General features: G+C 30.8%; 1 long non-coding RNA gene across 1 annotated transcript; it reads right to left on the reverse strand.

Moving 5' to 3' along the window:
- Positions 1-609: 609 nt before the first annotated feature.
- On the reverse strand, positions 610-5,571 carry LOC128222305 (uncharacterized). The gene is made up of 4 exons (XR_008259126.1): positions 5,498-5,571; positions 4,074-4,151; positions 3,716-3,756; positions 610-3,356 (listed from the first exon to the last, which is right to left on the reverse strand). It is a non-coding gene; the product is annotated as an uncharacterized LOC128222305 (long non-coding RNA).
- Between the last annotated feature and the right edge of the window lie 6,475 nt (positions 5,572-12,046).

Consider the following 12,046-nt stretch of genomic DNA (forward strand, 5'->3'; position numbering starts at 1 on the left):
TGTTTCAGTTGTGCGGTGGGGGATCAAACCTGCGACCCCTGGATTGACAGTCAAGTGTGTTACCAGAAGATAATCGATCGGCAACACAGCCTTTATGCTCATGTCCCTTACCATTTTATCCGATGGAGTTTACACTGATGTGACCACATTCTTAATTGCCCGTGGCGGTTTTCTGAAGGTATACATTACATGAATTCACCTGTAGACCCTTATATTGTATATAATTATTATGGTTAAAAGTTTTAACTTAAAACCATGAATCAGTTCAGGGGAGACGTGTTTTCACACCATCCAATAGAGTGTTTTTAATACTGTAAAAACCGCTAAAGTAATACTATTAATGGTAAAGTAAAATGACCGATTTGCATGTGTAAAAACTATTAAGTCTACTGTTTCAAGATTCAAACAGCATATGTGGATGGGAATGGGAATATGATCATTCTGACCCAAAAATGACATTTTGAGATAGTGTAGCCTTTATGATGCCAAGTATTTCTAGAACAAAAATCCAAAGTTTCAAGTCAAAATTCACAAAAACTAAAAACATATAGTACTTTTCGTAAAACGGGTGTAGAAATCGAAATGAACAAAATGTATGGTCTAATGTGTTTATTTAGAATGAAATATCCATGTCAGATAAGTATCATGTCAAGGACTATTTAAATGTAACATATAAGTGTTAACATAGAAACAATAAGCACTCATAGTTTGATTACTAAAGTTAACGAAAAGTTCATAACTGCATTTGGTTGCTATGGTAACTATTGATAATGCCATTTTCACTCATTTTCTAAATGTTTCTTAAAAAATAATGTTTTTCATAAAGTTGTGTTATAAGTTATTGACATTGTTATGATACCAAGCAATTGCAGAAATAAAATCTGAAGTTGTAAGTCAAATATTAAAAATCAAAACAATGGATATGGAACATTTTGTAACAGAGGGTTTTAACACAATTTGAACGAAATATTCACTAAATCTGTTCTTATTTTGAATGAAGTATACAAGTCAAAATATTAAAATATAAAACTATCTTTACTTGTATCACATACACTACAAATGGAAAATAACAAGTACACATTGCTAATGTCCATAATGATAAAGAAACTTACAACAAAGGTCAAAGCAAAATTCAGTTGCTATGGTTACTTATGAAAATGCTATTACCAATCATTTTTGAAAGTCCGCATATTTTTTTTTATTTATAAGTTATTGACATCTGTATGATACTAAGTATTTACAGAAATTAACTCTTAAAGTTTCATGTTAAATTTCACAAAAGTTATAAAACATATGAATCATTATGAAACACAGGGATAAAAAACAATGTGAACAAAACTGTTCTTATTTTAAATATTATATATATGTCAAGATACCTGTTTAAATATATCACTTATCTTTACTAGTGTTACATAAACTTCAACATTGAAATAGCAAGTACACATTGCTAATGTCTATAATGACATAGAAATTGGCCACAAAGGTCAAGCAAAAATCGGTTGCTATGGTTACTAATGAAAATGCTATTTCCAATCATTTTCAAAGTCTGCCACAAATAATGTGTTCTCAATATACAATGCGTTTTAAGTTATTGGCATTTAAATGATACCAAGTATCTAAGGTAGCAATAACAACGTAAAAAAATAATTTCATGCGGTATATTAAAGTGATATATCATTTTAAAGGTTACGTCATTACAAACTCAAATATGCACATATTTTTAAAATACATCAATTTTTGACAGAATTATGGCCCTTTTAATTTTACATTTTTATCATTTTTTCTGACAAAATAGGTAAAATTCAAAACTTCGGAATTTAAATGAAATAAATAATGTCAAACAACACATTTTGTTTATTTTCTATAAATTTAATACACATTCCTAAATATCAGAACTTAAACAATGTTTTAAGCAAAATATTTCACTTTAAAAAAAAATGATGGAAAAACGTCCATTTTTAAGAAATTTTAAGAATGCTGTATATTTTAAAGAATGAGCTTGAAAAAGGTAAAAAACAAAGAACATTTACATTCTTCCATTCACTGCTTGACTGTTGCATTTTTACAATGAATAGTATTATAAATATGAAGATTAAAGGCAAACAAAAAATTAGTTGCCATGGTAACCATTCAATAAAAATACAAAAAATGCTTTAAACATCGCTTTTTGTTAAAAAGGAGAATTATGTATATATCTTGCAATGATTTGCCTGACAATTGTAATAAAGGTGAACTTCAACCCATCTAGCAAATCTGAATATTCCAATAGAAGTATGAGATTGTCAGCAATTTTCAAGGTTAAATTATAAATATAATTGTATACAAAGTATGACAAAATGAATAACAAATAACAAAAATATTTCATTGACTGAAGCGGACATGCTAAAAAGTATCACATTGAAAATACTAAGGTTTTTAGTTAACAATTACAGTTTTCTAAGAAAACTAGACTCTAGTTACCATGGCAACTGTTAAAAGTGACACTCTTATTCAATATCGCATACACATGTATAACAAACATATACTTTGACTGTTAACCATTTAACAACTTACCGGGTACTTAATAATTCATTTTTCAAAAAAAAAAAGGAAAATATTAAGTATTGATTAATATATTGTAACCGTGTATCTAAGCTGAAAACTCAAACATATTAAATGATTGGTGAATGCATAAACATTTACTGTGATCTACTATGATCTCAAATGGTAGAAATACTGTCTTTTATGCACATTTCCTTCAAGTAAAAATAGGTATCCTTCATTAGAACCATTGTTTTCAACATTTATTCATCCTTTTTGGAATAATAAAACAAAAGTATTAATTGTGGTAAATCTTATGTGGGAGTAAGAGTGCATCTTTAATAGAACTGACTTTTTTTTTAAATTGACATGGAAACTATAAACATGAATAATACCAGTTACTGTTTAGAAACAGACAAAAGGACAATATTTCTGTTTCAAACCAAATTTAAAATACTTTTGTGGTTAATTATTGGAATCAAAATGTTCATAGATTTGGAATCAAAATGTCTAGGCATGTATTTGTAACCATTCATAACAAGTTTTACACATAAAAAGACAACATTTTATATGGAAACATTTTCACTCTATAATCACTCAAAAAACGAAGGAACTGTTCATGCTGTACCGGGGTATTTGGAAGTGCAGATACTTCTTATTGCAAGAAAATTAATCCTCTTTTCACTACACTGTAATCTTGGATATTGCTGGAATTGAGAGAGAATATGTGAGACACTTCATGGTATGATTGTTGCATGATAGAACCACTGTCAAATACTGAAAAATACTGTCAAATTACACCAAGCTGGGTTTTTTTCTCAGAAACCATTATGAGCCTGAAAATATAACAAAGGAATGTGTTGATTTCAATACACATGTTCACAAAAGAAACTACATGCATTCAGTTTATATGGCAACATACATATACAGATGTATACATACAGTGTAAAAAGGTTTTATCACAATTAATTAATGGAATACATTATATTACCAGATATTATCTTAATACAGAGAGAAATAAGGATTTTCTGATTTAAAACTTCATACTGTTCAACATTTTGGTCCACTTTTTGTACATAACAAATTACATTTTCTCTATAATAATTTATTTTTCCTTTCAAAAGTATTCCTCAAAAAGGTCAACATTATATTTTTAATAGAGCAAATAAATACAATTTGACAAAAAAGTACATACAATTAGGTTACTGAATCTGCATCAGTCAGGTGAGAGTGAAACTGAAAGTAAACAGAAACATATTAAAGATAATTATGTATTATTCAGAGAGGGACAAATATGTATAAATATGTAATGAGGTTTGATGTCTATACACAGTTTGGTATTTATCAGAATCAATTAAAGAATCAATTCAACTTTAAAGCTCAAAAAAATGTCAAAAGCATTTATTTTACAAATAATAAAATATGTCATCATACAAAATGTCACAGTTTATAAAGAGTTCTCAATAACTTAAGGTATAATTCCAAAGAAAATTAAGCAAATGGCATGTTCATGAGATATTCTCTGGTAAATATGCATCATAGTTCTAAGTTACCTCAGTTCTGCAATCCTTCCCATCATTCTGACTGGCTGAATTTGAGTGGTATGAATGTATTCTATGGCTTATTTCTCACTGAAAGGAAGAGAAGATTAAATAAAAAACGGAAAAAGACCAATAAATGACAAAACTGACCACCCATGAATTGGCAGACTTACTAATGTGTAAAAATACTCACAATATTTAGTCAAAAGTAAGAACAGCTATTTATGGAATGTGAAGTTTAAAATAATTTTAAATGAATAATAACAACATTGAGTTGAAAATTAATGACAGCAATTGAAATCCTATCATAACAGGAATTCCAATAAATTTGAAGACTAATAATGTTTGAAAAGTTGAATAATTTTTACAGAGAGTGATTTTATAATCCAAGTAACTATACAGAACATAAAAATGTTTCCTGAAATTTACACCTTAAAACATTGATATGTTGAAATTTGAAACTTTCCAATTGTTACTTAAGTATTAGTAACTTGGTGATAATGTATGATCTATAAACAATTAAAAATGGTAGGCATCCAATTAAAAGTTTAGAAGATTAAAAAATGCTTACTTTCTTAGTTTCAATTGTGAAATGTCTATATATAAATCCAGTCTGCATTTTTCTTATAACAAATAAAACACTAAATGGAAACTTGGCGTTGTAATTTGATTAATTCGGTTTTGGTTGTCGAGCTCCTTTAAGTTATTTAATATGAATTTGTCGGGCAATGCCCGTGGCAGAAACATGCGCATAAACAATAACAAACTTCAGCTTGACAGATTCTTAATTAATAATATAGAATGGCTTTAATAAAAAAATAACTACCAATTCTCCATTAGTTTATTTACATTTTTTAAAATCGAAAGTGACCAGATCCTCAAAGAACCCGGTCTGTTGATTTCATTAAAACCAATCAAAATATTCAAAATAAAATCAATTGCAAAGGTCTTATTTATTCAAATTATAAAACATTTGACCAATTTTCATGCAAAAGAATTGGCAACCCCTAATAAATAGCATTCTAAATATAATAAAACAATGATATGCATAAACCTACCTCAATGTTTACTCAAAATAAATTACTATTTACAGAGGTTGGCATTTTAAAAGTAAACAAAAATTACTTCCTGGTTAATTCGGATACTCTCGGTTTTTATGTTTGCATGCCTTATGAGTCATCAAATTGTTCTTGTTTTTGGCAACTCTCAGAAACGATGTGTTTATAAATAGCCCTTGCGGAAAAATGCGACAGATTACTGAATCAAATGGATAGTATCACTGTGTAGATAAATGAATACATTTTCAGAAATTTGATGATGCATTGTTGTTCTCTTTCGATTTTGACCTGTAATTCAGCATGTTTTATCCCCTGTTTCAGTTTTTGTCAAAATAAAAGCAGAAAATATACATAATAATTCATTAAAGTTATACTCACCGATGCAGGAGACGTCAAGTTATCCTTGTAAAGTCATTGACAATCAATACAATTCTTAAAATATCCGAAATCGGAAGTATAAAATGACAGTCAAAACGTCCCAAGACCGGCAGAAAAACGACATATTACAAAAAATGCTTGTGAAACTTTTTGCTCGTTTCATTTTGTTTCACATAATTAGATAAAACCCGTACTACAGTTGATAAATAATTTATTCATGATTATTTTGGTACCATTTTCGGCAGTAAGTATAAATGTTTGCAGGAGTAATATCCATTGGAGTGAGGAGTGGTATTAGCATTGTGCAGAATAGTGAAGTGTAAAAAACCACGTTACGTTGTTATATCTATCTAAGGTATAAAAACTAAAGTTTCTAGTCATTTTTGTACAAAGAAATCAAAAGATATGGATCATTCTATTACACATTGGTAAGCCAGTTTGAAAACAATGTCCACTAAAAATGTTCTTATTTTAAATGCAGTGTCCATGCCGAAATACTAACTTAACTGTCTGTTATAGCTAACACATTAACTGATTCATAGACACAAAGAGTAAACATTGCTCATTATATGTACAAAATGACATAAAAGAACTACATAAAACAACAGCCTGTTGCTATGGTTACATGTGATAATGCCATTTTTTACTCATTTCTTTCATATTTGCCACAAACATTTGATCTACAATCAACATTTCACCAACAAATGAGTAAACTTCGACTTTACACAAAGTTGGTTTAGGGCATATACTGCAGATCTTGATGACTCAGATCTAAAGAATGGACCAAAAGAATCTTGAAGGTACCATTGACGTGCAGCATCTAGGCACGGTTCGTGCTTTATTTCAGGCAAAACACCACATTCTGTACTCATCCTCAAAAGAATAACTTCAATTTCTGAGGAATCTACAAACTCTTTGCATACTAAACTCCTGGTTTATGTTTTGATACATAGAAATGGTGGTATTTGGTAATATTCTTTAGAGTTTTGAAATATGTATCTAGGAATTATTTTCAACTGTGAACTGTGATTGGCTGTTGAGGGTCATAAACCAAGTGTGGGATGTTGTGGCTTTTGAAGAGGTGAAAACAGTGTGGGAAATTTCTTGAAGATTCTCGGCATTATAACATCGCCACTTGACCTTCCAGTTGCCGAAGTGACAGTCAGGAGCAAATTTGGTGTGCCCAGCCAACATAGTGTTTAGTGTTACACTCTCATGCAGTCCTGAACATTGTTGGAAGATCTGTTTAGTGTAAATAAAACTTATCTATATTCACAAAAAAATATAACTAAGCAAATGATTTTAACTAGGGTATAATAAAGTTTTCAAGACATATAAATCTTACAATAATGGAGTGTTAACATATGTTTATTTAGTTAACATATTCCTCATATCAAATTACTGCCAACTACACTTTAACTTCTTCCAGTTCTGCATCCTTTAAAATAAAAGCACCAATCGCAGATATCAATGATGTGATTGATTTCAAAAGACAGTGCATTTGTCCTAAAAAATCAGACAAACAATTATTAACAGATTAGAAAACTTACCTGTCATTACACGTCACATGGCATACCAAAGCACAGCATTGTTCTTGTTTCGGCCGACAGCATTTTCGAAATGAACCTGGAAAATTTAATACATTTTTTTTTCTTTTTTAAGCTATATGCAGTACATGAAGAAAGCAATGTTATATTGATGGACACATTTCATAAGCCATGGTTGAATCCAAATATCCAATCGTTATCAATCATCGAATGTGAAATGGAAAAAAAAATCTGAGTAAGAATGTGTTTCATGGTGTAATATATGTTAAGTTTCATCATCTTTTATATTCACTATTGATTCTCATAATCTCTTCTCAGCAATAAGGATAAAGTTTGCATAAGCTGTTAGAACCTTTAATCCATTAAAATTCTATAGATAATTTAAATAGGTGAAGCACTAAATACCTCAGCATGTTGTTCACCGACACCATAGTGTTGAAACTAGTGGTGGGCCAGGCTCACGACACTGTCACTTCCTTTCTCCGGCAACTCGGCTTCGTCCACCAGATAAAATGTCTACTTTCCTGTACAAATAAATGTTAACTATTGTTAAAGGGACTATACACCAGATTGGCACCAAAAACAGTTTTTTTCTGTAACAAATCTCAGGACAATTATTTAATAAAATGTTTTACTCTTTGATATTATAATTGTAAAAAAAATACCAAAATGTAAATGTTCGATCCGTATTCGCCAAAATTGCAGTCCAATGTTGTATCTACTGTGCTACGAAGGCTTACTCTAAACCTTTGGAATATCTAAGCTATATACCTAACATGGTAATATCAGGTGATAACATCGACAAATGAATTGTACTAGGTATACATACCTAGTAATCTTTTTTAATGGTAAAATAAGAAAACTGCAAATATATAATTGTAAACTATGTGGTACTTCAGTTACATGTAGTTAGTTTCAATGCATTGTACTCATTGATACCAAGTTTATGTCAGCTTTCGACAATTTTTTTCTTTTTTTCCCGCTATTTCATCATATGGTGTATAGCCCCTTTAATTGATTTCACAAATAGTAATAAAATTGTACTGAAATAGTCAGCAGGAAGATAATGTAGAAAACCCAAAATGACACTAACAGATAGCTGTATTACTTTTACAGATCTTTATTTCTAATTAAAATTCATTTTTAAAATCCAAGCTAAGATCAACAGTGTTTAACTTGTTTACGTTGAATCTTTTAAAAGGATTTCTAAGTATGGCCAAGGTAAAAGTTTTTGAACAGGAATACAAAGCTGACAACATAAAAAATCTAACTAATTAATTCTGACTTGGAAAGACAATTTTTACAGGTACATATCATTATTGTATAAGATCTGTCTTATTCTGTTACTCCATGTTAAATTCAGAGTGACATCTTACCATAAAAACATAGCTGAACCTTAGGCACACATGGGAAACACATGACACTTTTGTGGGGTGGCGAAATATATCGGCCCAAGTTGTTGGCATGATGTGGATAGTGGACTTGCTGGGCAAAATCACATGAGTAGTGGTAGTGCACATCTTGGCTACATGGTTCAGCACCTTCAAAAACAATAATGATAGCAAATAAAAAATCAAATAGTATTTTACTTTATGAAAACAGGTGATCCGAACCGTTATTCAGTAACATTCAAATGATAGTAGTATGCACACTGCAGTTTGTTTACATTTTGAATCTCCTTGACATCTTCAGGTCTCAGAGTACCATCGTAATCATTTTACAAAGTAATAAATCATCGTTGAAATTAGTCTCAGAACATCATGTCCACTATCAGACTCTTGTTCATTTCACAATCAAAATCATCATTATTTATCAAACATAAAATTGACCTTTCATCTGAATCTTTTATATTTTGACTTTGAGAAGACTGCACAAATTCATTTATAATAAAGATTGTCAAGTTAAAGTTGTTCATTTGCAAAATCTGGATGATCATTTTGAATATATTCTTTTTCATAAGGTACCGTCGAAGCCTTTGACAACGTTTAACATTTAACCTTGGCGGTCATTATCGGTTGCTAACAACAAAACAATTCGCAGAATTCACTTCCGGGTTTCGACAATTACTTTGATTGCCATGTGAAAGTACTGTCAAATTACTTATCAAGTTTGTAGATTGTGTTATACTGATTAAAAATAATCATTAATGATTAAATAACATTTTATTTGTACTTACCACTTGTAATTCCACAACTTAAACCAAGAAACGTTGAAGTTTAAGAACGGATGTTCCTCGTGATAAACCGGGAAACGGTGTTTCGGTTACTGCGCTGTTTGTCAGAATGTGAACAAATATCGGTTATATACGACCATTTCACGATCAAGCATATTCTGATCAATGTTCTTTCGTTTCAAAAAAATAAAATAATACTGTTTTTATTTAAAAAATGCCTCACATTATCGACCAGAAATGTTTGCAAACAAACGTAGTTTCCAAAGTCCAAAAGCCGAACAGCTGACCAACTCTTATGGTAAATTAAACACACATTAAAAGGTAATGATCAACTAAATGTCAACAAATAACTAAGTTTTAAGCTCGAAAATACCATGAAAAATCAAGGGGAAAATAGTGCGCGATTTTATTCTCGCTTTTTCTCGTTATTCACGTTAGCGCCACAATGATCAAAATCGCGTTCCCATCCACATATATGGAATGGAAATTTAACTTGTATACGAAATATCAAACTTCAGATATAATTCATGTTTCGTGCAACGTTGTCTCAATGTTGAACCAATCACAAAGACTGCATTGTGTAAACATCTAAGTTATACAAATTTAAGGTTATAGTGATGTTGTGTTTCCCACGCAACCAAGAAACTACTCTGTCTGGATGATCATGAAGGAATACCTGTCTTTATTAGTCAATGAAGTTGTCGTTTGCAAGCTTTTTGTTATTATTTTCGTCTGTATGTGATCTGTAAATCGTGTTTTTGGTGATTTATTTTCAAATACTCGAGTTGTGAATTAATACTCGATTACTCGGACATCTGGATACTTGATTGAATACTCGAGCACCTGGATACTCGTTGCCATCCGTATTATTTTATGAACGTGCAACACTACTGATGTAAAAAGCATTATTTTAAACTGTACTAAACTTGTATATCCAAGCCCCTGCGGAAAATTGTTTATCCATTAGTATACATAGTATAGGTGAGTTTTCACTCGTAAAAAAATATGACTGTGTGGTGTTTCGTAATAGTCTAACCCATGATTGGTTTTTGAACGTCCTAACTGTTAGACCTAAAAGCGACATGAATAAAACAAGTTAATATACATCTCTGGAAATACTATGCCATTGCCGTCGTACTCATAGCGCAAATCGACTTAGACTCGGGGTATCCATTTCCCTCGGCTGATTAGGGTGTTTTAAGATGTACATACATTTTAATATCTTTGTTTGTTGTACTGCTAACATATGTGCCTCTCTTTGGGTTGCTTTTTGTCCGTTTTTGCCTCAGTGCAATATAGCTTTGAGATATGCAAATCTGCTCAAGTCAAATGCATCAAAGAGGACCTATTCGCAGTACAGCTAACCTCATTTTATAAGCAGTAATAGAATGTTTCAGTGCAAATCCATATGGGTGTTTCTGCATTCTGATTACGACAGTGGTACTCATAGTAAAACGTGGTACAGTGGGTAGACATTTCTGGAAGTTTAATAGTTCTATCAGTTTCAGAGAAATAAAAAAAAAAAAGCTAACAAACTTGACTGTAGTCAAACCACGAATACATGACTGTAGAATTCGATAATTGGAGACCTTAAATTCAGAATCAAAATTACTTTTTTGTAAACAACGACACTGGTGCATCGTGAAATATTCATTAAATCTTTAACAAAGCTTATGCATCGGACCAACATAACTATAGTTATAATAAAAAAAAACATGTAGCTAGCTAAAGATATATGATTAAAGACGCTTTTTATCGTGATTCCCGCAGGACATTTCAAGGTTAAGCTACACAAATGTGTTACTTGGTATGAAGTTAAACTATAAGACTTAGCTACCTTGTCAGAGGTTGAATAGATGGTAAAACCATCAAGTATCTTTGACGTGCCAGTTTCGACCCATTAACATAATTAACATACCAACAGTTACATTCTTCACCATCATCGTATTGTGATAGCCAAGTATCCGTTCCCTGAAATGTTTTCATTTCTTTGCAATAAGTCACACTCACCACCTTTCTATCAGTAAATATAAAATGATGTAGCAATGAAACATATCATAGTTACTAGAAAGGAATTAGCAGCTTAAAAGAAAAACATTAGGGATAAATAATAAAGGCTTCTCGATTCTGTCGTGATTTAAGTTTTGTCCCTAGTCATTATCATTTGTCTACTTTTCATGATTAATATCACCGGCGTATATCATTTAATCACACAGTTTACTGCGATAATCATATAATTTTGAATGAAATTAATATTAGTTAAACGTAGTAATCAAGGTAACTAATTGTGTCTAAAATGTATAAGTTTACGAAAATAGAGTTGTCTTTTTAGGCGGTAAAATATGCTTTAATGCCTCTAATTCGTTTGTGAAACAATACTGTAATTATATGCAGGGCTAATTCATCTGAAAACAAAGTCACAGTGACAGCTGTTATAATTTTTGTATGAATGTTTCATTATTATTTGTTTATACGTATTTAGTCTTTATATCTGCATGCAGTTAATTGTATCTGTCTTTTGTAGAATGAAACTGACACATAACTCTAATAATCAGATAGCGTGGGTAATGAGGCGAGTTTTGTCAATTCAAATACAGTAATTAAAGCTGTTTACTGTCTAATTCATTTCAGTATTTTGTTTGCTTAATTGTATAACGAAGGCTTGTTAGGTTTTTTACTGGTAACTTTCCCGTTAAACCATTTGAGTATAAATTAAACAATAAAATAAGCTTTTTGAAAGATTCCCCTATTAACCACCGTGATTACCTCTCGGGTATTACAAAGCGTTTTAATTATCAACTAATATATAAAAGCCCATACAATCTAAGT

The sequence above is a fragment of the Mya arenaria genome, chromosome 16, assembly GCF_026914265.1.
Source record: "Mya arenaria isolate MELC-2E11 chromosome 16, ASM2691426v1".
Lineage (NCBI taxonomy): Eukaryota > Metazoa > Mollusca > Bivalvia > Myida > Myidae > Mya > Mya arenaria.